The following is a 26,319-nucleotide window of genomic DNA, read 5'->3' on the forward strand; positions in this document are numbered from 1 at the left end:
AATGCTTACGCTGTGTCTGGGCATGCTGGGATGTGTAGTTTCTCTAGTGCCGGAGGATTGCATTTGGGACAAAGGTCGATGTAACCTGTTTGTTTGCAAATGTTGTTTGTACCTTGTCTTTTCCAAGAAGGATGACACTATTGAAAATACCTGGAACCTCATGCTATTCTCTTCCACAGGTCTTGCGGAGTATCTTTCCCAAGTTGCAGTAACCAGCGTGGATGTGAAGGGACACGACAGTTCCTCTGCTGTACCATGGGCGACCTACTTGTGATGTGGACCTGAACCTCCGCCATGTAGCAGACACCCCCCTCAGGTGAGATGTACTGCCCAAAACACCCTCTTGTCCAAGTAACCCAGGCATGTCCAAACTGTGGCCCTCCGGCATTTGCAAAACTACATATCAAATCATGCCCTGACACAGCAATGCTTACGCTGTGTCAGGGCATGCTGGGATGTGTCGTTTCTCTAGTGCCGGAGGATTGCATGTGGGACAAAGGCCGATGTAACCTGTTTGTTTGCAAATGTTGCTTGTACCTTGTCTTTTCCAAGAAGGATGACACTATTGAAAATACCTGGAACCTCATGCTATTCTCTTCCACAGGTCTTGCGGATCATCCTTCCCAAGTTGCAGTAACCAGCGTGGATGTGAAGGGACACGACAGTTCCCCTGCTGTTCCATGGGCGACCTACTTGTGATGTGGACCTGAACCTCCGCCATGTAGCAGACACCCCCCTCAGGTGAGATGTACTGCCCAAATCACCCTCTTGTCCAAGTAACCCAGGCATGTCCAAACTGCGGCCCTCTGGCATTTGCAAAACTACATATCAAATCATGCCCTGACACAGCAATGCTTACGCTGTGTCAGGGCATGCTGGGATGTGTAGTTTCTCTAGTGTCGGAGGATTGCATGTGGGACAAAGGCCGATGTAACCTGTTTGTTTGCAAATGTTGTTTGTACCTTGTCTTTTCCAAGAAGGATGACACTATTGAAAATACCTGGAACCTCATGCTATTCTCTTCCACAGGTCTTGCGGAGTATCCTTCCCAAGTTGCAGTAACCAGCGTGGATGTGAAGGGACACGACAGTTCCTCTGCTGTACCATGGGCGACCTACTTGTGAGGTGGACCTGAACCTCCGCCATGTAGCAGACACCCCCCTCAGGTGAGATGTACTGCCCAAAACACCCTCTTGTCCAAGTAACCCAGGCATGTCCAAACTGCAGCCCTCCGGCATTTGCAAAACTACATATCAAATCATGCCCTGACACAGCAATGCTTACGCTGTGTCAGGGCATGCTGGGATGTGTAGTTTCTCTAGTGCCGGAGGATTGCATGTGGGACAAAGGCCGATGTAACCTGTTTGTTTGTAAATGTTGCTTGTACCTTGTCTTTTCCAAGGATGACACTATTGAAAATACCTGGAACCTCATGCTATTCTCTTCCACAGGTTTTGCGGAGTATCCTTTCCAAGTTGCAGAAACCAGCGTGGATGTGAAGGGACACGACAGTTCCCCTGCTGTTCCATGGGCGACCTACTTGTGATGTGGACCTGAACCTCCGCCATGTAGCAGACACACCCCCTCAGGTGAGATGTACTGCCCAAAACACCCTCTTGTCCAAGTAAACCAGGCATGTCCAAACTGCGCCCTCTGGCATTTGCAAAACTACATATCAAATCATGCCCTGACACAGCAATGCTTACGCTGTGTCAGGGCATGCTGGGATGTGTAGTTTCTCTAGTGCCGGAGGATTGCATGTGGGACAAAGGCCGATGTAACCTGTTTGTTTGCAAATGTTGTTTGTACCTTGTCTTTTCCAAGAAGGATGACACTATTGAAAATACCTGGAACCTCATGCTATTCTCTTCCACAGGTCTTGCGGAATATCCTTCCCAAGTTGCAGTAACCAGCGTGGATGTGAAGGGACACGACAGTTCCCCTGCTGTACCATGGGCGACCTACTTGTGATGTTGGCCTGAACCTCCGGCATGTAGCAGACACCCCCCCTCAGGTGAGATGTATTGCTCAAAACACCCTCTTGTCCAAGTAACCCAGGCATGTCCAAACTGTGGCCCTCCGGCATTTGCAAAACTACATATCAAATCATGCCCTGACACAGCAATGCTTACGCTGTGTCAGGGCATGCTGGGATGTGTAGTTTCTCTAGTGCCGGAGGATTGCATGTGGGACAAAGGCTGATGCAACCTGTTTGTTTGCAAATGTTGCTTGTACCTTGTCTTTTCCAAGAAGGATGACACTATTGAAAATACCTGGAACCTCATGCTATTCTCTTCCACAGGTCTTGCGGAGCATCCTTCCCAAGTTGCAGTAACCAGCGTGGATGTGAAGGGACACGACAGTTCCCCTGCTGTTCCATGGGCGACCTACTTGTGATGTGGACCTGAACCTCCGCCATGTAGCAGACACCCCCCTCAGGTGAGATGTACTGCCCAAAACACCCTCTTGTCCAAGTAACCCAGGCATGTCCAAACTGCAGCCCTCCGGCATTTGCAAAACTACATATCAAATCATGCCCTGACACAGCAATGCTTACGCTGTGTCAGGGCATGCTGGGATGTGTAGTTTCTCTAGTGCCGGAGGATTGCATGTGGGACAAAGGCCGATGTAACCTGTTTGTTTGTAAATGTTGCTTGTACCTTGTCTTTTCCAAGGATGACACTATTGAAAATACCTGGAACCTCATGCTATTCTCTTCCACAGGTCTTGCGGAGCATCCTTCCCAAGTTGCAGTAACCAGCGTGGATGTGAAGGGACACGACAGTTCCCCTGCTGTTCCATGGGCGACCTACTTGTGATGTGGACCTGAACCTCCGCCATGTAGCAGACACCCCCCTCAGGTGAGATGTACTGCCCAAATCACCCTCTTGTCCAAGTAACCCAGGCATGTCCAAACTGCGGCCCTCTGGCATTTGCAAAACTACATATCAAATCATGCCCTGACACAGCAATGCTTACGCTGTGTCAGGGCATGCTGGGATGTGTAGTTTCTCTAGTGCCGGAGGATTGCATGTGGGACAAAGGCCGATGTAACCTGTTTGTTTGCAAATGTTGTTTGTACCTTGTCTTTTCCAAGAAGGATGACCTATTGAAAATACCTGGAACCTCATGCTATTCTCTTCCACAGGTCTTGCAGAGTATCCTTCCCAAGTTGCAGTAACCAGCGTGGATGTGAAGGGACACGACAGTTCCCCTGCTGTACCATGGGCGACCTACTTGTGATGTGGACCTGAACCTCCGCCATGTAGCAGACACCCCCCCTCAGGTGAGATGTATTGCCCAAAACACCCTCTTGTCCAAGTAACCCAGGCATGTCCAAACTGTGGCCCTCCGGCATTTGCAAAACTACATATCAAATCATGCCCTGACACAGCAATGCTTACGCTGTGTCAGGGCATGCTGCGATGTGTCGTTTCTCTAGTGTCGGAGGATTGCATGTGGGACAAAGGCCGATGTAACCTGTCTGTTTGCAAATGTTGTTTGTACCTTGTCTTTTCCAAGGATGACACTATTGAAAATACCTGGAACCTTACGCTATTCTCTTCCACAGGTCTTGCGGAATATCCTTCCCAAGTTGCAGTAACCAGCGTGGATGTGAAGGGACACGACAGTTCCCCTGCTGTACCATGGGCGACCTACTTGTGATGTGGACCTGAACCTCCGCCATGTAGCAGACACCCCCCCTCAGGTGAGATGTATTGCCCAAAACACCCTCTTGTCCAAGTAACCCAGGCATGTCCAAACTGTGGCCCTCCGGCATTTGCAAAACTACATATCAAATCATGCCCTGACACAGCAATGCTTACGCTGTGTCAGGGCATGCTGGGATGTGTAGTTTCTCTAGTGCCGGAGGATTGCATTTGGGACAAAGGCCGATGTAACCTATTTGTTTGTAAATGTTGCTTGTACCTTGTCTTTTCCAAGGATGACACTATTGAAAATACCTGGAACCTCATGCTATTCTCTTCCACAGGTCTTGCGAAGTATCCTTCCCAAGTTGCAGTAACCAGCGTGGATGTGAAGGGACACGACAGTTAGAGATGAGCGGGTTCGGTTCCTCGGAATCCGAACCCCCCCGAACTTCAGCCTTTTTACACGGGTCCGAGGCAGACTCGGATCTTCCCGCCTTGCTCGGCTAACCCGAGCGCGCCCGAACGTCATCATCCCGCTGTCGGATTCTCGCGAGGCTCGTATTCTATCGCGAGACTCGGATTCTATATAAGGAGCCGCGCGTCGCCGCCATTTTCACACGTGCATTGAGATTGATAGGGAGAGGACGTGGCTGGCGTCCTCTCCGTTAGAATAGATAGAGACACTTGAGTTGATTACTTAGTAATTTTGGGGAGCATTAGGGAGTACTCAGAGTGCAGAGTTTTGCTGATAGTTACTAGTGACCACCACCAGTTTTATTTATTATTTAATATAATCCGTTCTCTGCCTGAAAAAAAACGATACACAGTCACATACCATATCTGTGCTCAGCCTCAGTGTGCTGCATGATAATATCATCTATATGTATATCTGACTGTGCTGAGTGCTCACTACCTGCAGTAGTGATATATATATATATATATATATTTTTTATATCATTATCATCTCTATACTAGCAGACGCAGTACGGTAGTCCACGGCTGTAGCTACCTCTGTGTCGTCAGTGCTCGTCCATAATTGTATACCTACCTGTGGTGGGGTTTTTTTTTCTATCTTCTTCATACTAGTAGTTTAGGAGTCTGCTGACAGTGTCCAGCAGGTCCGTCATTATATTATATATACCTGCAGTAGTGATATATATATATTTTTTATATCATTATCATCTCTATACTAGCAGACGCAGTACGGTAGTCCACGGCTGTAGCTACCTCTGTGTCGTCAGTCACTCGTCATCCATAAGTATACTAGTATCCATCCATCTCCATTGTTTACCTGAGGTGCCTTTTAGTTGTGCCTATTAAAATATGGAGAACAAAAATGTTGAGGTTCCAAAAATAGGGAAAGATCAAGATCCACTTCCACCTCGTGCTGAAGCTGCTGCCACTAGTCATGGCCGAGACGATGAAATTCCATCAACGTCGTCTGCCAAGGCCGATGCCCAATGTCATAGTACAGAGAATGTAAAATCCAAAACACAAAATATAAGTAAAAAAAAGGACTCAAAAATCTAAAATAAAATCGTCGGAGGAGAAGCGTAAACTTGCCAATATGCCATTTACCACACGGAGTGGCAAGGAACGGCTGAGGCCCTGGCCTATGTTCATGGCTAGTGGTTCAGCTTCACATGAGGATGGAAGCACTCAGCCTCTCGCTAGAAAAATGAAAAGACTTAAGCTCGCAAAAGCACAGCAAAGAACTGTGCGTTCTTCGAAATCACAAATCCACAAGGAGAGTCCAATTGTGTCGGTTGCGATGCCTGACCTTCCCAACACTGGACGTGAAGAGCATGCGCCTTCCACCATTTGCACGCCCCCTGCAAGTGCTGGAAGGAGCACCCGCAGTCCAGTTCCTGATAGTCAGATTGAAGATGTCAGTGTTGAAGTACACCAGGATGAGGAGGATATGGGTGTTGCTGGCGCTGGGGAGGAAATTGACAAGGAGGATTCTGATGGTGAGGTGGTTTGTTTAAGTCAGGCACCCGGGGAGACACCTGTTGTCCGTGGGAGGAATATGGCCATTGACATGCCTGGTGAAAATACCCAAAAAATCAGCTCTTCGGTGTGGAAGTATTTCAACAGAAATGCGGACAACATTTGTCAAGCCGTGTGTTGCCTTTGTCAAGCTGTAATAAGTAGGGGTAAGGATGTTAACCACCTCGGAACATCCTCCCTTATACGTCACCTGCAGCGCATTCATCATAAGTCAGTGACAAGTTCAAAAACTTTGGGCGACAGCGGAAGCAGTCCACTGACCAGTAAATCCCTTCCTCTTGTAACCAAGCTCACGCAAACCACCCCACCAACTCCCTCAGTGTCAATTTCCTCCTTCCCCAGGAATGCCAATAGTCCTGCAGGCCATGTCACTGGCAATTCTGACGAGTCCTCTCCTGCCTGGGATTCCTCCAATGCATCCTTGCGTGTAACGCCTACTGCAGCTGGCGCTGCTGTTGTTGCTGCTGGGAGTCGATGGTCATCCCAGAGGGGAAGTCGTAAGACGACTTTTACTACTTCCACCAAGCAATTGACTGTCCAACAGTCCTTTGCGAGGAAGATGAAATATCACAGCAGTCATCTTGCTGCAAAGCGGATAACTGAGGCCTTGGCATCCTGGGCGGTGAGAAACGTGGTTCCGGTATCCATCATTACTGCAGAGCCAACTATAGACTTGATTGAGGTACTGTGTCCCCGGTACCAAATACCATCTAGGTTCCATTTCTCTAGGCAGGCGATACCGAAAATGTACACAGACCTCAGAAAAAGACTCACCAGTGTCCTAAAAAATGCAGTTGTACCCAATGTCCACTTAACCACGCACATGTGGACAAGTGGAGCAGGGCAGACTCAGGACTATATGACTGTGACAGCCCACTGGGTAGATGTATTGACTCCCGCCGCAAGAACAGCAGCGGCGGCACCAGTAGCAGCATCTCGCAAACGCCAACTCTTTCCTAGGCAGGCTACGCTTTGTATCACTGCTTTCCAGAATATGCACACAGCTGAAAACCTCTTACGGCAACTGAGGAAGATCATCGCAGAATGGCTTACCCCAATTGGACTCTCCTGTGGATTTGTGGCATCGGACAACGCCAGCAATATTGTGTGTGCATTAAATATGGGCAAATTCCAGCACGTCCCATGTTTTGCACATACCTTGAATTTGGTGGTGCAGAATTATTTAAAAAACGAGAGGGGCGTGCAAGAGATGCTGTCGATGGCCAGGAGAATTGCGGGACACTTTCGGCGTACAGGCACCACATACAGAAGACTGGAGCAACACCAAAAACGCCTGAACCTGCCCTGCCATCATCTGAAGCAAGAAGTGGTAACGAGGTGGAATTCAACCCTCTATATGCTTCAGAGGTTGGAGGAGCAGCAAAAGGCCATTCAAGCCTATACAACTGACCACGATATAGGAGGTGGAATGCACCTGTCTCAAGCGCAGTGGAGAATGATTTCAACGTTGTGCAAGGTTCTGCAACCTTTTGAACTTGCCACACGTGAAGTTAGTTCAGACACTGCCAGCCTGAGTCAGGTCATTCCCCTCATCAGGCTTTTGCAGAAGAAGCTGGAGACATTGAAGGAGGAGCTAACACTGAGCGATTCCGCTAGGCATGTGGGACTTGTGGATGGAGCCCTTAATTCGCTTAACAAGGATTCACTGGTGGTCAATCTGTTGAAATCAGAGCACTACATTTTGGCCACCGTGCTCGATCCTAGATTTAAAACCTACGTTGTATCTCTCTTTCCGGCAGACACAAGTCTGCAGGGGTTCAAAGAACTGCTGGTGAGAAAATTGTCAAGTCAAGCGGAACGCGACCTGTCAACATCTCCTCCTTCACATTCTCCCGCAACTGGGGGTGCGAGGAAAAGGCTCAGAATTCCGAGCCCACCCGCTGGCGGTGATGCAGGGCAGTCTGGAGCGACTGCTGATGCTGACATCTGGTCCGGACTGAAGGACCTGACAACGATTACGGACATGTCGTCTACTGTCACTGCATATGATTCTCTCACCATTGAAAGAATGGTGGAGGATTATATGAGTGACCGCATGCAAGTAGGCACGTCAGACAGTCCGTACGTATACTGGCAGGAAAAAGAGGCAATTTGGAGGCCCTTGCACAAACTGGCTTTATTCTACCTAAGTTGCCCTCCCACAAGTGTGTACTCCGAAAGAGTGTTTAGTGCCGCCGCTCACCTTGTCAGCAATCGGCGTACGAGGTTACTTCCAGAAAATGTGGAGAAGATGATGTTCATTAAAATGAATTATAATCAATTCCTCCGTGGAGACATTGACCAGCAGCAATTGCCTCCACAAAGTACACAGGGAGCTGTGATGGTGGATTCCAGTGGGGACGAATTGATAATCTGTGAGGAGGGGGATGTACACGGTGATGAATCGGAGGATGATGATGAGGTGGACATCTTGCCTCTGTAGAGCCAGTTTGTGCAAGGAGAGATTAATTGCTTCTTTTTTGGTGGGGTCCAAACCAACATTTCAGTCACAGTCGTGTGGCAGACCCTGTCACTGAAATGATGGGTTGGTTAAAGTGTGCATGTCCTGTTTATACAACATAAGGGTGGGTGGGAGGGCCCAAGGACAATTCCATCTTGCACCTCTTTTTTCTTTCATTTTTCTTTGCGTCATGTGCTGTTTGGGGAGTGTTTTTTGGAAGGGCCATCCTGCGTGACACTGCAGTGCCACTCCTAGATGGGCCAGGTGTTTGTGTCGGCCACTAGGGTCACTTATCTTAGTCACACAGCTACCTCATTGCGCCTCTTTTTATTCTTCTTTGCGTCATGTGCTGTTTGGGGAGTATTTTTTGGAAGGGCCATCCGGCCTGACACTGCAGTGCCACTCCTAGATGGGCCAGGTGTTTGTGTCGGCCACTAGGGTCGCTTAGCTTACTCACACAGCTACCTCATTGCGCCTCTTTTTTTCTTTGCGTCATGTGCTGTTTGGGGTGTGTTTTTTGGAAGGGCCATCCTGCGTGACACTGCAGTGCCACTCCTAGATGGGCCAGGTGTTTGTGTCGGCCACTTGGGTCGCTGAGCTTAGTCATCCAGCGACCTCGGTGCAAATTTTAGGACTAAAAATAATATTGTGAGGTGTGAGGTGTTCAGAATAGACTGAAAATGAGTGGAAATTATGGTTATTGAGGTTAATAATACTTTAGGATCAAAATGACCCCCAAATTCTATGAATTAAGCTGTTTTTTAGGGTTTTTTGAAAAAAACACCCGAATCCAAAACACACCCGAATCCGACAAAAAAAATTCGGTGAGGTTTTGCCAAAACGCGTTCGAACCCAAAACACGACCACGGAACCGAACCCAAAACCAAAACACAGAACCCGAAAAATTTCCGGTGCACATCTCTAACGACAGTTCCCCTGCTGTACCATGGGTGACCTACTTGTGATGTGGACCTGAACCTCCGCCATGCAGCAGACACCCCCCTCAGGTGAGATGTACTGCCCAAAACACCCTCTTGTCCAAGTAACCCAGGCATGTCCAAACTGCAGCCCTCCGGCATTTGCAAAACTACATATCAAATCATGCCCTGACACAGCAATGCTTACGCTGTGTCAGGGCATGCTGGGATGTGTAGTTTCTCTAGTGCCGGAGGATTGCATGTGGGACAAAGGCCGATGTAACCTGTTTGTTTGCAAATGTTGTTTGTACCTTGTCTTTTCCAAGAAGGATGACACTATTGAAAATACCTGGAACCTCATGCTATTCTCTTCCACAGGTCTTGCAGAGTATCCTTCCCAAGTTGCAGTAACCAGCGTGGATGTGAAGGGACACGACAGTTCCCCTGCTGTACCATGGGCGACCTACTTGTGATGTGGACCTGAACCTCTGGCATGTAGCAGACACCCCCCCTCAGGTGAGATGTATTGCCCAAATCACCCTCTTGTCCAAGTAACCCAGGCATGTCCAAACTGCGGCCCTCCGGCATTTGGAAAACTACATATCAAATCATGCCCTGACACAGCAATGCTTACGCTGTGTCAGGGCATGCTGGGATGTGTAGTTTCTCTAGTGCCGGAGGATTGCATGTGGGACAAAGGCCGATGTAACCTGTTTGTTTGCAAATGTTGTTTGTACCTTGTCTTTTCCAAGAAGGATGACACTATTGAAAATACCTGGAACCTCATGCTATTCTCTTCCACAGGTCTTGCGGAGTATCCTTCCTAAGTTGCAGTAACCAGCGTGGATGTGAAGGGACACGACAGTTCCCCTGCTGTACCATGGGCGACCTACCACAATACCTACAATACCATTGCATCTCTGAAATGCCCTATTTTACATTTCATGTTTACTAATAATTAAAAAATAAACAAACAAAAAAGAAGTGTTTGTTCTTCTTTACATTCCTTTTTCTTGTGTAGATAACATAAAAAAAAAGAAATTCCATATTAAGTAAAGACACTGTAATGATGTCATGTTCACATTCCTTTCCCAAGAACATTTGTGGAACCACACAGTCCAGCATGACCCATTGCTGGGCTGTGTTGTTCCCCAAGGGCAGGCGGTCCAAAGTGGCAGAGTGGTGTCAGTGTTCAGCACTTTGACACACCTGCACTTGTGGAACCACACAGTCCAGCATGACCCATTGCTGGGCTGTGTTGTTCCCCAAGGGCAGGCGGTCCAAAGTGGCAGAGTGGTGTCAATGTTCAGCACTCTGACACGCCTGCACTTGTGGAACCACACAGTCCAGCATGACCCATTGCTGGACTGTGTTGTTCCCCAAGGGCAGGTGGGACAAAGTTTCTGTAATATATACATTCCTTTCCCAAGAACATTTGTGGAACCACACAGTCCAGCATGACCCATTGCTGGGCTGTGTTGTTCCCCAAGGGCAGGCGGTCCAAAGTGGCAGAGTGGTGTCAGTGTTCAGCATTTTGACACACCTGCACTTGTGGAACCACACAGTCCAGCATGACCCATTGCTGGGCTGTGTTGTTCCCCAAGGGCAGGCGGTCCAAAGTGGCAGAGTGGTGTCAATGTTCAGCACTCTGACACGCCTGCACTTGTGGAACCACACAGTCCAGCATGACCCATTGCTGGGCTGTGTTGTTCCCCAAGGGCAGGCGGTCCAAAGTGGCAGAGTGGTGTCAGTGTTCAGCACTTTGACACACCTGCACTTGTGGAACCACACAGTCCAGCATGACCCATTGCTGGGCTGTGTTGTTCCCCAAGGGCAGGCGGTCCAAAGTGGCAGAGTGGTGTCAGTGTTCAGCACTTTGACACACCTGCACTTGTGGAACCACACAGTCCAGCATGACCCATTGCTGGGCTGTGTTGTTCCCCAAGGGCAGGCGGTCCAAAGTGGCAGAGTGGTGTCAATGTTCAGCACTCTGACACGCCTGCACTTGTGGAACCACACAGTCCAGCATGACCCATTGCTGGACTGTGTTGTTCCCCAAGGGCAGGTGGGACAAAGTTTCTGTAATATATACATTGAAACATGGCTTTACTCACCTTGGTACGCACAACACATCTACGCCATCCACTTCAATTTTTCAACCAATCCTATGAAGAAGCAAAATACAAACACTAGTGAATAGTAAATTCACACAACAGTGAAAGCCTAATTTACACCAATTCAAAAGTGAGTTTTTTTGTAAAAAAAAAGAAGAAGTGGTATCAGAATAGCTCTTTGGCCCATCATACAAGTAACCACAAGGAGCTTTCATCAGTTACCACACGCATACATGCCCGCGCATGTAGGTCTAGACATATAGCTCCTTGGTAGTACCCGGTCGGGGGTGGGGGAGGCCAACACAAATTTAAAACAATAGTAAGAAAAAAAAAACTAATGGGAGGGGGAGAAAGGGAAACATGAAAAACATAGTAAATAATAAAACAATACGACCGCGCTTATGGTGGTTGTTGGCTGTCCGGATCCTCTTTTTCCTCCTGATGTGGCGACAATGTCCTGGGCGGCTGTGGAGTGCGTTGAGTTGGCCTTGGTGGCCGTGCTGGTGTAGATGATGTGGCCGGTGTTGGTGGTGGAGGCATCTGGTAGGTGGGGTATATCCCTGTATATCCTTGGTACAGCTGTGACTGTCCATACCAGGATTGTGGTGGAGCAAGGGCAGGAGGCGTCAGTGTGGCCTGTGGTGGCGGATGTGGTTGTTGACCAGCGTGTTGATGAGCTGGCTCTGGGAGCTTATCGTAGATTATCTGTAGCATTGGTGCGATGATCTGGTGGCTGGCTGCCGATTGTCGTTGGCTCTCCGACATGTTCTGAAAGCTGTGTGCCTGGCATGCTGTGTGATCCACCAGCCGGTTGATGGATGTGAGCAGAACGTGAAGGATGTCCATAGTCTACCTGTGATCTGCTTGCCTGGTCTTTTGCGTTTCTGCCGTGTTGTCGGCAAGACCCTTTTGCATTTCAACCAAACTGGTTGCCATCCTATCCATTGTCTTCTCAATGGCGTCCAGTCTGGTTTCAACAACAAACGTGTAATTATCCTGGCGGGCAGTCATCTCTGCTGCCAGGGTGTTTACCCTCTGAACATTTGAGGGATCCTGCCTTGCTGTATGTCTGCCACCAATTGCATTTGTGAAGCTGAAAATAAAATTAGAAATTATAATACACATTCATACATGTTTGAAGGTTCACAATTTGATAGATAATTACTCACACAGGGATGTAGAAACAGAAGGCTGCTACACTTCCACCTCGTCGTCCGACTCATCCTATAAGAGATCCGGCCTGAAGTAGGGACCAATCCCTGACGCAAATCCGCTGCTGGTCCGTGGCACCTCTGTTTGCAAAAGAATAAAAAAAAGCAACAGTAAAGTTAATAAACTATACAAAAATGGTGACCCCCCCACACCCAAAAAAAAAAAAATACAAACCTTCTCCATCCTGTGGTGCCGCTGCTCCAGGAGCCTCACTTGTACTCAATTCTGGAGACTTTTCAAGGGAATGGCTGGATACGTCGGCACGGCTGTCATCAAACCCAAGCAAAGTCTCTTCCGTTAACCCTGTCAACTCAAACAGTTCGGGTGATGGGTCCACAAGGGTAGTGTCTTCTTGAGGCTCTTGTGTCACAGTCCCAGAGCTCCTGGAGAGATCACGAGCTGGTGATGCCCTGCGCGCAGGAGATGTAGTTTGGCACCCAGCTGGTGGTGTGGTTGCCGATGGTGTCTGGCACCCAGGTGACGTTCTGCGCGCTGATGTCAGGCGCGCAGGTGATGGTCTGCGCGCTGACGATGTCTGGCGCGCAGGTGATGGTTTGCACGCTGCTGATGCTTTCTGCGCAGGTGATGGTCCGCTCGCTGCCGCTGATGCTTGCTGCGCAGGTGATGGTCCGCTCGCTGCCGCTGATGCTTGCTGCGCAGGTGATGGTCCGCGCGCTGGCGATGTCCTGCGCGCAGGTGATGTCCTCTGGGCAGGCGTGTCTGGGGGAAAGAACAAACACATTAGCAAATTTAAAAAAAAGTTTAGTACAACTCATCTGAATGTATTCTTACCATCACGCCTCCTTTTGGACTGCTTGTCTCCCGCCGTCTTCCGTCTTCTGGGCGGTTGTTGTTCCTCAGGAAAGCCAGCAGGATGGCTGGAGTCCACACCTCTGCGAACTCCTTGGACCATGACAGGGTTCATGCACCTTTTAATCACTTCCTCCCAGGGAAGCCACTTCAGATTGAGAGCCGGACCACCTCCCGTAGCTGTCTCATGTCGGCGCTGAATCCCCATCTTCTTCTTGGTCTGTCTACGGCAATCACTGTACCGCTTTATGCAGTTTCTGGTGCTCCGGCGGTTTCCAGATACTGCAGTGACTTGTCTCGCGATGGCATCCCAGATGTTTAGCTTTGTCTTAGCTGCTGTGGCCTGTGCCCTTGGTCCATACAGAACGTCGTAGGACTTGTCGACACCATCCACTAGGGCACAGTTTTCCGCCTCGGTGTATCTGGGTCCACGCGGATTCTTCCGTCCTGTGTCTTCACCAGAGGCTTTCTCCTCCGACTGATCCTCTGGCTGGCTTCTTGCCTTTAGGGATAAAAAACATACAATTAATATGATCGGTATGTACCTGTGAGTGTGTCAGTATCCCTGGCAGTGTGCAAACTAGGGTGTGTCAAGTTGGATGATATTGTGTCTGCAGGTGTTGTCAGTAATTACCTTTCTAGGCCTTTTCTTTTTCTTTCTCTTTTCCGTTTGGTCCCTTGACGACCGCGGCTGATCACTGGATGCCTGTTCGGTAGTATCCACCTCCTGGGTCGGCTCCCACTCTTCATTGCTTTGCAGGGGAAATTCTTCTGAGTGGTGGGGGGAAGGGGGGGGGGTCGGGGGCGCTTGTCCCTGGACATCTCTGTTGTAAAAAGAATTTTTTTTTTTTACAAATATTAACCCACATTACATAATTACATGTAACCACACATGTCATGCTGCTGAGTCCACAGTGCCCAAACAGGACCAAACACACATTCGCACATAGAAAACCACGCCCAAACTGGCAAAAAGCAAGTATGTGCCAGCAGCATGACATGTTGGGGTGCAGCAGTGCTGAAGCATGACCAAAAATGTTTAAAAAACTTGAAAAAAATACCAAAAAGCTATTAGAGACACCCCAACATGACATGCTGCTGGGACCCCAGTGCTCAAGCAGGACCAAACACACACAAAAAAAAATTAAAAATTGAAAAACCTCACCCAAACATCCCAAAAAGCCAGTAACTGCATCCCTGCACATGCTGGTGTTACACCTGTGCTAAAGAAGGAGCCAAAAAACATGTTTTGCAAATAAAAGGAGAGCACATGTCGACCGCATGGCACATACCGACATGCAAAACCTCACCCAAAAAGCCAGTAAATGCATCCCTGCACATGCCGGTGGTACACCTATGCTAAAGAAAGAGCCAAAAAACATGTTTTGCAAATAAAAGGAGAGCACATGTCGACCGCATGGCACATACCGACATGCAAAACCTCACCCAAACAAGCCAAAAAGCCAGTAAATACATCCCTACACCCCAACATGTCATGCTGGTAGTACACCAGTGCTAAAGCATGACCCAAAAAACATTTTATGCAACAAAAAAAACGTGAAAAACTACCCCCAAACACAAAACTCCAAAAAATACATGCAGCGATACAAGCAGGACCTGCAGCATTCCAAACAGGACCTATATACACACAACTGCACACATATACATACCCCAAACACCCCAAAGCAATGCCACATGTACACCTCATGGCACCCCCCCACCACCCAAACATTACATACTGCACTCATACCTCATCCAAAACAGTAGCCAAGCACTCAGAACAACACCCATACACTACACAAACACCTACATGCAACGCCAGACCACATGTGGTACTTACATACAAATGTAGAAATCGCTCCAAAAATGACTCTCCTCCGGGGTAACAGGTCTTCTGTCCTTCCTGGATTAAAGTCTGCTGGGTGTCCAAACGATACCACAGGAAAAAACAACCACCGCCGCCGGAGACTGGACTGAGGGGAATGAGAGACGCGTGTTGCGCACTCCTCCCCCCACCAAACACAGCTGCAGCAGATCCCTGGCAGCAGGAGCACAGAACAGCAGCAGAGGCCGCTGGCAGTGGTAAGCAGCACTTTTGGGGGCATCTGTGTATCTGGCACTGTTGGGGCATATGTGTATCTGGCACTACTGGGAGCATCTGTGTATCTAGCATAGTGGGGGCATCTGTGTATCTGACACTAGTGGGGCATCTGTGTATCTGGCTCTCCTGAGGGCATCTGTGTATCTGGCACTGTGGCGCATCTGTGTATCTGGCATACTGGGGGCATCTGTGCATCTGGCACTACTTGGGGGAATCTGTGTATCTGGCTCTCCTGGGGCAACTGTGTATCTGGCACTACTGGGGGCATCTGTGTATCTGGCTCTCCTGGGTGCATCTGTGTATCTGGCACTGTGGGAGCATCTGTGTATCTAGTACAGTGGGGGCATCTGTGTATCTGGCACTAGTGGGGGCATCTGTGTATCTGGCACTAGTGGGGCATCTGTGTATCTGGCTCTCCTGGGGGCATCTGTGTATCTGGCACTGTGGGGCATCTGTCTATCTGGCACTACTGGGGGCATCTGTGTATCTGGCTCTCATGGTGGCATCTGTGTATCTGGCACCATGGGGGCATCTGTGTTTCTGGCACTACTGGGAGCATCTGTGTATCTAGCATAGTGGGGGCATCTATGTATCTGGCACTAGTGGGGCATCTGTGTATCTGGCTCTCCTGGAGGCATTTGTGTATCTGGCACTGTGGGGCGTCTGTGTATCTGGCACTACTGGGGGCATCTGTGTATCTTTCTCTCCATGGGGCATCTATGTATCTGGCACACTGGAGGCATCTGTGTATCTGGCACTACAGGGGGCATCTGTGTATCTGGCTCTACTGGGGGCATCTGTGTATCTGAAACTGTGGGGGTATATCTGTGTATCTGGAACACTGGGAGCATTTGTGTATCTGTCACTACGGGGGGCATCTGTGTATCTAGCATAGTGGGGGCATCTGTGTATCTGACACTAGTGGGGCATCTGTGTATCTGGCTCTCCTGGGGGCATCTGTGTATCTGGCACTGTGGCGCATCTGTGTACCTGGCATACTGGGGGCATCTTTGCATCTGGCACTACTTGGGGAATCTGTGTATCTGGCTCTCCTGGGGGCAACTGTGTATCTGGCACTACTGGGGGCATATGTGTATCTGGCTCTCCTGGGTGCATCTGTGTATCTGGCACTGTGGGGGCATTCGTGTATCTGGCACTACTGGGAGCATCTGTGTATCTAGCATAGTGGGGGCATCTGTGTATCTGGCACTAGTGGGGCATCTGTGTATCTGGCTCTCCTGGGAGGCATTTGTGTATCTGGCACTGTGGGGCGTCTGTGTATCTGGCACTACTGGGGGCATCTGTGTATCTTTCTCTCCAAGGGGCATCTATGTATCTGGCACACTGGAGGCATCTGTGTATCTGGCACTACAGGGGGCATCTGTGTATCTGGCTCTTCTGGGGGCATCTGTGTATCTGACACTGTGGGAGCATCTGTGTATCTGGAACACTGGGGGCATTTGTGTATATATCACTACGGGGGGCATCAGTGTATTTGGCACACTGGGTGCATCTGTGTATCTGGGTCTCCTGAGGGCATCTGTGCATCTGGCACTGTGGCGCATCTGTGTATTTGGCATACTGTGGCATCTGTGCATCTGGCACTACTTGGGGGAATCTGTGTATCTGGCTCTCCAGGGGGCAACTGTGTATCTGGCACTACTGGGGGCATCTGTGTATCTGGCTCTCCTGGGTGCATCTGTGTATCTGGCACTGTGGGAGCACCTGTGTATCTAGCATAGTGGGGGCATCTGTGTATCTGGCACTAGTGGGGGCATCTGTGTATCTGGCACTAGTGGGGCATCTGTGTATCTGGCTCTCCTGGGGGCATCTGTGTATCTGGCACTGTGGGGCATCTGTGTATCTGGCAAAACTGGGGGCATCTGTGTATCTGGCTCTCATGGTGGCATCTGTGTATCTGGCACTGTGGGGGCATCTGTGTATCTGGCACTACTGGGAGCATCTGTGTATCTAGCATAGTGGGGGCATCTGTGTATCTGGCACTGTGGGGCATCTGTGTATCTGGCACTACTGGGGGCATCTGTGTATCTGGCTCTCATGGTGGCATCTGTGTATCTGGCACCATGGGGGCATCTGTGTATCTGGCACTACTGGGAGCATCTGTGTATCTAGCATAGTGGGGGCATCTATGTATCTGGCACTAGTGGGGCATCTGTGTATCTGGCTCTCCTGGAGGCATCTGTGTATCTGGCACTGTAGGGCGTCTATGTATCTGGCACTACTGGGGGCATCTGTGTATCTTTCTCTCCATGGGGCATCTATGTATCTGGCACACTGGAGGCATCTGTGTATCTGGCACTACAGGGGCATCTGTGTATCTGGCTCTACTGGGGGCATCTGTGTATCTGACACTGTGGGGGCATCTGTGTATCTGGAACACTGGGGGCATATGTGTATCTGTCACTACGGGGGGCATCTGTGTATCTAGCATAGTGGGGGCATCTGTGTATCTGACACTAGTGGGGCATCTGTGTATCTGGCTCTCCTGGGGCATCTGTGTATCTGGCACTGTGGCGCATCTGTGTATCTGGCATACTGGGGGCATCTGTGCATCTGGCACTACTTGGGGAATCTGTGTATCTGGCTCTCCTGGGGGCAACTGTGTATCTGGCTCTACTGGGGGCATATGTGTATCTGGCTCTCCTGGGTGCATCCGTGTATCTGGCACTACTGGGAGCATCTGTGTATCTAGCATAGTGGGGGCATCTGTGTATCTGGCACTAGTGGGGCATCTGTGTATCTGGCTCTCCTGGGGACATCTGTGTATCTGGCACTGTGGGGCATCTGTGCATCTGGCACTACTGGGGCATCTGTGTATCTGGCTCTCATGGTGGCATCTGTGTATCTGGCACCATGGAGGCATCTGTGTATCTGGCACTACTGGGAGCATCTGTGTATCAAGCATAGTGGGGGCATCTATGTATCTGGCACTAGTGGGGCATCTGTGTATCTGGCTCTCCTGGAGGCATCTGTGTATCTGGCACTGTGGGGCGTCTGTGTATCTGGCTCTACTGGGGGCATCTGTGTATCTTTATCTCCAGGGGGCATCTATGTATCTGGCACACTGGAGGCATCTGTGTATCTGGCACTACAGGGGGCATCTGTGTATCTGGCTCTACTGGGGGCATCTGTGTATCTGACACTGTGGGGGCATCTGTGTATCTGGAACACTGGTGGCATTTGTGTATCTGTCACTACGGGGGGCATCTGTGTATCTGGCACACTGGGGGCATCTCTGTATCTGGCACTACTGGGGGCATATTATTTTATCTGGCTCTACAGGGAGCAGATTATGTTTATCTGGCTCTACATGGGGCATATAATGTGTAACTGGCACTATGTAGGTGTATTATGTGTATCTGGCACTGTTGGGGCATATGTGTATCTGGCACTGTGGCTGGCACTGTGGGGGCATATTATGTGTATCTGGCACTGTGGGGGCATATTATGTGTATCTGGTACTGTGGGGGCATATTATGTGTATCTGGTACACTTGGGCATATTATGTGTATCTGGCACTGTGGGGACATATTATGTGTATCTGGCACTGCACTACTGGGGGCATATTATGTATATCTGGCACTGCACTACTGGGGGCATATTATGTATATCTGGCACTGCACTACTGGGGGCATATAATGAGTATCTGGCACTACTGGGGGCATATGTGTACCTGCACTGCACTACTGGGATTATTATGTATATCTGGCACTATACTGGTGTTATTATGGGGGTCAGAACTGCGGCTGCGCGGTGCCCACATTGCAACGTGCGTCGTTGCCCAGTAACGACAGTCGCCGAGCAACGACGCCAGGATCGAAGAAAGCAATCGCAGGCCGGATCGCAAGAAGATTGACAGCGGGAAAGAGGATCGGGGCATCTATTGTACTCACCATTTCCTGGGCGTGGTAAGGCGAACGCAGGCATGTCCAGGCGTTTGGAGTGTGGATGTCTGACGTCACAGCCGGGACCTTCATCACTGGATCCGTCGCACTGGGGAAGTAGGTGCAGGGCTGGTCTTGTTCTTCACAAAACATTTTTAGCATAGCAGGGCTGCACAAGCGATCGCAGCCCTGCTATGCTAAAATACACTCCACCATAGGTGGCGTCAAGTTGATCGCATGAGCAGCAAAAAGTTGCTACGTGCAATCAACTCGGAATGACCACCCATGTGTATCTGTCACTATACTGGGGACATTATGTGTAAGGAATACTACTATGGGAGTTATGTGTAAGGCTGCTAATTGTGTGTGTGTAGAGGGCTGGTGTGAAAATATATATATTTATAGTTTGATAATATAAAGTTGCGAGGCCGTGCCCACTTTTCCAGGAACGCTTTGGGGGGAGGAGGGGGGGGGGGGCACTTAAAATTTCTCGCTTAGGCTGCTAGTAGGCCTGGAGCTGGCCCCGCCCCCACCACCTAGATAGCAGTAATATACAACCATAATATTAATACAACCTCACCCCACCAACCAGATGACAATAATATACCCCAACAATATTAATACATCCTCACCCCAATACCAGTAATATACCCCCATAATGTTAATATACACCCATCCTCTTAACAATACCCCACAGACAACATTAATATACCCCCAGACTGCATTAATATACCCCCCCACACTTCCCCATATACTTACCTCAGCAGGAAGAAGGCTGCCTGGTCTCAGTGGGCTGCGGAGCTGGAGCTCAGGGGAAGAGTGAGAGACACTCTGTCACAGACAGAGTGACGAGAGGAAAGGAAGGGTGGAGACTAGAGATGAGCGCCTGAAATTTTTCGGGTTTTGTGTTTTGGTTTTGGGTTCGGTTTCGCGGCCGTGTTTTGGGTTCGAACGCGTTTTGGCAAAACCTCACCGAATTTTTTTTGTCGGATTCGGGTGTGTTTTGGATTCGGGTGTTTTTTTAAAAAAACACTAAAAAACAGCTTAAATCATAGAATTTGGGGGTCATTTTGATCCCAAAGTATTATTAACCTCAAAAACCATAATTTACACTCATTTTCAGTCTATTCTGAATACCTCACACCTCACAATATTATTTTTAGTCCTAAAATTTGCACCGAGGTCGCTGTGTGAGTAAGATAAGCGACCCTAGTGGCCGACACAAACACCGGGCCCATCTAGGAGTGGCACTGCAGTGTCACGCAGGATGTCCCTTCCAAAAAACCCTCCCCAAACAGCACATGACGCAAAGAAAAAAAGAGGCGCAATGAGGTAGCTGTGTGAGTAAGATTAGCGACCCTAGTGGCCGACACAAACACCGGGCCCATCTAGGAGTGGCACTGCAGTGTCACGCAGGATGGCCCTTCCAAAAAACCCTCCCCAAACAGCACATGACGCAAAGAAAAAAAGAGGCGCAATGAGGTAGCTGTGTGAGTAAGATTAGCGACCCTAGTGGCCGACACAAACACCGGGCCCATCTAGGAGTGGCACTGCAGTGTCACGCAGGATGTCCCTTCCAAAAAACCCTCCCCAAACAGCACATGACGCAAAGAAAAAAAGAGGCGCAATGAGGTAGCTGTGTGAGTAAGATTAGCGACCCTAGTGGCCGACACAAACACCGGGCCCATCTAGGAGTGGCACTGCAGTGTCACGCAGGATGTCCCTTCCAAAAAACCCTCCCCAAACAGCACATGACGCAAAGAAAAAAAGAGGCGCAATGAGGTAGCTGACTGTGTGAGTAAGATTAGCGACCCTAGTGGCCGACACAAACACCGGGCCCATTTTGGAGTGGCACTGCAGTGTCACGCAGGATGTCCCTTCCAAAAAACCCTCCCCAATCAGCACATGATGCAAAGAAAAAGAAAAGAAAAAAGAGGTGCAAGATGGAATTGTCCTTGGGCCCTCCCACCCACCCTTATGTTGTATAAACAAAACAGGACATGCACACTTTAACCAACCCATCATTTCAGTGACAGGGTCTGCCACACGACTGTGACTGATATGACGGGTTGGTTTGGACCCCCCCCAAAAAAGAAGCAATTAATCTCTCCTTGCACAAACTGGCTCTACAGAGGCAAGATGTCCACCTCATCATCACCCTCCGATATATCACCGTGTACATCCCCCTCCTCACAGATTATCAATTCGTCCCCACTGGAATCCACCATCTCAGCTCCCTGTGTACTTTGTGGAGGCAATTGCTGCTGGTCAATGTCTCCGCGGAGGAATTGATTATAATTCATTTTAATGAACATCATCTTCTCCACATTTTCTGGATGTAACCTCGTACGCCGATTGCTGACAAGGTGAGCGGCGGCACTAAACACTCTTTCGGAGTACACACTTGTGGGAGGGCAACTTAGGTAGAATAAAGCCAGTTTGTGCAAGGGCCTCCAAATTGCCTCTTTTTCCTGCCAGTATAAGTACGGACTGTGTGACGTGCCTACTTGGATGCGGTCACTCATATAATCCTCCACCATTCTATCAATGTTGAGAGAATCATATGCAGTGACAGTAGACGACATGTCCGTAATCGTTGTCAGGTCCTTCAGTCCGGACCAGATGTCAGCATCAGCAGTCGCTCCAGACTGCCCTGCATCACCGCCAGCGGGTGGGCTCGGAATTCTGAGCCTTTTCCTCGCACCCCCAGTTGCGGGAGAATGTGAAGGAGGAGATGTTGACAGGTCGCGTTCCGCTTGACTTGACAATTTTGTCACCAGCAGGTCTTTCAACCCCAGCAGACTTGTGTCTGCCGGAAAGAGAGATCCAAGGTAGGCTTTAAATCTAGGATCGAGCACGGTGGCCAAAATGTAGTGCTCTGATTTCAACAGATTGACCACCCGTGAATCCTTGTTAAGCGAATTAAGGGCTCCATCCACAAGTCCCACATGCCTAGCGGAATCGCTCCGTGTTAGCTCCTCCTTCAATGTCTCCAGCTTCTTCTGCAAAAGCCTGATGAGGGGAATGACCTGACTCAGGCTGGCAGTGTCTGAACTGACTTCACGTGTGGCAAGTTCAAAGGGCATCAGAACCTTGCACAACGTTGAAATCATTCTCCACTGCGCTTGAGACAGGTGCATTCCACCTACTATATCGTGCTCAATTGTATAGGCTTGAATGGCCTTTTGCTGCTCCTCCAACCTCTGAAGCATATAGAGGGTTGAATTCCACCTCGTTACCACTTCTTGCTTCAGATGATGGCAGGGCAGGTTCAGTAGTTTTTGGTGGTGCTCCAGTCTTCTGTACGTGGTGCCTGTACGCCGAAAGTGTCCCGCAATTCTTCTGGCCACCGACAGCATCTCTTGCACGCCCCTGTCGTTTTTAAAAAAATTCTGCACCACCAAATTCAAGGTATGTGCAAAACATGGGACGTGCTGGAATTTGCCCATATTTAATGCACACACAATATTGCTGGCGTTGTCCGATGCCACAAATCCACAGGAGAGTCCAATTGGGGTAAGCCATTCCGCGATGATCTTCCTCAGTTGCCGTAAGAGGTTTTCAGCTGTGTGCGTATTCTGGAAAGCGGTGATACAAAGCGTAGCCTGCCTAGGAAAGAGTTGGCGTTTGCGAGATGCTGCTACTGGTGCCGCCGCTGCTGTTCTTGCGGCGGGAGTCCATACATCTACCCAGTGGGCTGTCACAGTCATATAGTCCTGACCCTGCCCTGCTCCACTTGTCCACATGTCCGTGGTTAAGTGGACATTGGGTACAACTGCATTTTTTAGGACACTGGTGAGTCTTTTTCTGACGTCCGTGTACATTCTCGGTATCGCCTGCCTAGAGAAGTGGAACCTAGATGGTATTTGGTAACGGGGGCACACTGCCTCAATAAATTGTCTAGTTCCCTGTGAACTAACGGCGGATACCGGACGCACGTCTAACACCAACATAGTTGTCAAGGCCTCAGTTATCCGCTTTGCAGCAGGATGACTGCTGTGATATTTCATCTTCCTCGCAAAGGACTGTTGAACAGTCAATTGCTTACTGGAAGTAGTACAAGTGGGCTTACGACTTCCCCTCTGGGATGACCATCGACTCCCAGCAGCAACAACAGCAGCGCCAGCAGCAGTAGGCGTTACACGCAAGGATGCATCGGAGGAATCCCAGGCAGGAGAGGAATCGTCAGAATTGCCAGTGACATGGCCTGCAGGACTATTGGCATTCCTGGGGAAGGAGGAAATTGACACTGAGGGAGTTGGTGGGGTGGTTTGCGTGAGCTTGGTTACAAGAGGAAGGGATTTACTGGTCAGTGGACTGCTTCCGCTGTCACCCAAAGTTTTTGAACTTGTCACTGACTTATTATGAATGCGCTGCAGGTGACGTATAAGGGAGGATGTTCCGAGGTGGTTAACGTCCTTACCCCTACTTATTACAGCTTGACAAAGGGAACACACGGCTTGACACCTGTTGTCCGCATTTCTGTTGAAATACCTCCACACCGAAGAGCTGATTTTTTTGGTATTTTCACCTGGCATGTCAACGGCCATATTCCTCCCACGGACAACAGGTGTCTCCCCGGGTGCCTGACTTAAACAAACCACCTCACCATCAGAATCCTCCTGGTCAATTTCCTCCCCAGCGCCAGCAACACCCATATCCTCCTCATCCTGGTGTACTTCAACACTGACATCTTCAATCTGACTATCAGGAACTGGACTGCGGGTGCTCCTTCCAGCACTTGCAGGGGGCGTGCAAATGGTGGAAGGCGCATGCTCTTCACGTCCAGTGTTGGGAAGGTCAGGCATCGCAACCGACACAATTGGACTCTCCTTGTGGATTTGGGATTTCGAAGAATGCACAGTTCTTTGCTGTGCTGCTTTTGCCAGCTTGAGTCTTTTCATTTTTCTAGCGAGAGGCTGAGTGCTTCCATCCTCATGTGAAGCTGAACCACTAGCCATGAACATAGGCCAGGGCCTCAGCCGTTCCTTGCCACTCCGTGTCGTAAATGGCATATTGGCAAGTTTACGCTTCTCCTCCGACAATTTTATTTTAGGTTTTGGAGTCCTTTTTTTTCTGATATTTGGTGTTTTGGATTTGACATGCTCTGTACTATGACATTGGGCATCGGCCTTGGCAGACGACGTTGCTGGCATTTCATCGTCTCGGCCATGACTAGTGGCAGCAGCTTCAGCACGAGGTGGAAGTGGATCTTGATCTTTCCCTAATTTTGGAACCTCAACATTTTTGTTCTCCATATTTTAATAGGCACAACTAAAAGGCACCTCAGGTAAACAATGGAGATGGATACTAGTATACAATTATGGACTGCCTGCCGAGTGCAGACACAGAGGTAGCCACAGCCGTGAACTACCGTACTGTACTGTGTCTGCTGCTAATATAGACTGGTTGATAAAGAGATGTCTATGTAACTATGTATGTATAAAGAAGAAAGAAAAAAAAACCACGGTTAGGTGGTATACAATTATGGACGGACTGCCTGCCGAGTGCAGACACAGAGGTAGCCACAGACGTGAACTACCGTACTGTACTGTGTCTGCTGCTAATATAGACTGGTTGATAAAGAGATGTCTATGTAACTATGTATGTATAAAGAAGAAAGAAAAAAAAACCACGGTTAGGTGGTATACAATTATGGACGGACTGCCTGCCGAGTGCAGACACAGAGGTAGCCACAGCCGTGAACTACCGTACTGTACTGTGTCTGCTGCTAATATAGACTGGTTGATAAAGAGATGTCTATGTAACTATGTATGTATAAAGAAGAAAGAAAAAAAAACCACGGTTAGGTGGTATACAATTATGGACGGACTGCCTGCCGAGTGCAGACACAGAGGTAGCCACAGCCGTGAACTACCGTACTGTGTCTGCTGCGACTGGATGATAAATGATATAAAAAATATATATATATCACTACTGCAGCCGGACAGGTATATATTATATATTATATAATGACGGACCTGCTGGACACTGTCTGTCAGCAGAATGAGTTTTATTTTTATAGAATAAAAAAAACAACAACACACAAGTGAAGTCACACGACGAGTGTTTAACTTTTTCAGGCAATCACAATATAAGTATACTACTAACTATACTGGTGGTCAGTGTGGTCAGGTCACTGGTCAGTCACACTGGCAGTGGCACTCCTGCAGCAAAAGTGTGCACTGTTTAATTTTAATATAATATTATGTACTCCTGGCTCCTGCTATAACCTATAACTGGCACTGCAGTGCTCCCCTGTCTCCCCCACAATTATAAGCTGTGTGAGCTGAGCAGTCAGACAGATATATAATATATATAGATGATGCAGCACACTGGGCTGAGCCTGAGCAGTGCACACAGATATGGTATGTGACTGAGTCACTGTGTGTATCGCTTTTTTCAGCAGAGAACGGATATATTAAATAAACTGCACTGTCTGGTGGTCACTCACTATATAATATTATGTACTCCTGGCTCCTGCTATAACCTATAACTGGCACTGCAGTGCTCCCCAGTCTCCCCCACAATTATAAGCTGTGTGAGCTGAGCAGTCAGACAGATATATAATATATATAGATGATGCAGCACACTGGGCTGAGCCTGAGCAGTGCACACAGATATGGTATGTGACTGAGTCACTGTGTGTATCGCTTTTTTCAGGCAGAGAACGGATATATTAAATAAACTGCACTGTCTGGTGGTCACTCACTAGTAAACTCTCTGCACTCTCTACACTTCTACAGTACTCCTCCTAGTCCTAAGCTCCAGTAAATCTCTCTCTCTTATAATCTAAATGGAGAGGACGCCAGCCACGTCCTCTCCCTATCAATCTCAATGCACGTGTGAAAATGGCGGCGACGCGCGGCTCCTTATATAGAATCCGAGTTTCGCGAGAATCCGACAGCGTCATGATGACGTTCGGGCGCGCTCGTGTTAACCGAGCAAGGCGGGAGGATCCGAGTCTGCTCGGACCCGTGAAAAAAACCATGAAGTTCGGGCGGGTTCGGATTCAGAGAAACCGAACCCGCTCATCTCTAGTGGAGACTAGGGCAGAAAAAGAAAAGACATAGGCTAGATGAGAGAAAGGGGCAGGGCAGGGCCGGCTCTAACATTAGGCAGCTTTAGGTGGCTGC

The 26,319-nt window shown here is 49.1% G+C and overlaps 1 protein-coding gene and 3 long non-coding RNA genes across 4 annotated transcripts in view; all 4 read left to right on the top strand.

Moving 5' to 3' along the window:
• LOC135054944 (uncharacterized) overlaps positions 1–26,319 on the top strand; it is a 236,422-nt gene that overhangs the window by 86,443 nt on the left and 123,660 nt on the right. The gene's annotated exons all lie outside the window — the stretch shown is intronic.
• Positions 1,030–2,435, top strand: LOC135057531 (uncharacterized). The gene is made up of 4 exons (XR_010244184.1): positions 1,030–1,166; positions 1,452–1,589; positions 1,877–2,014; positions 2,303–2,435. It is a non-coding gene; the product is annotated as an uncharacterized LOC135057531 (long non-coding RNA).
• LOC135057532 (uncharacterized) lies at positions 3,149–4,680 on the top strand. Its single transcript, XR_010244185.1, has 3 exons — positions 3,149–3,286; positions 3,572–3,709; positions 3,995–4,680. It is a non-coding gene; the product is annotated as an uncharacterized LOC135057532 (long non-coding RNA).
• On the top strand, positions 8,582–10,011 carry LOC135057533 (uncharacterized). Its single transcript, XR_010244186.1, has 3 exons — positions 8,582–9,131; positions 9,420–9,557; positions 9,846–10,011. It is a non-coding gene; the product is annotated as an uncharacterized LOC135057533 (long non-coding RNA).

The sequence above is a fragment of the Pseudophryne corroboree genome, chromosome 3, assembly GCF_028390025.1.
Source record: "Pseudophryne corroboree isolate aPseCor3 chromosome 3, aPseCor3.hap2, whole genome shotgun sequence".
Classification (NCBI taxonomy): Eukaryota; Metazoa; Chordata; class Amphibia; order Anura; family Myobatrachidae; genus Pseudophryne; species Pseudophryne corroboree.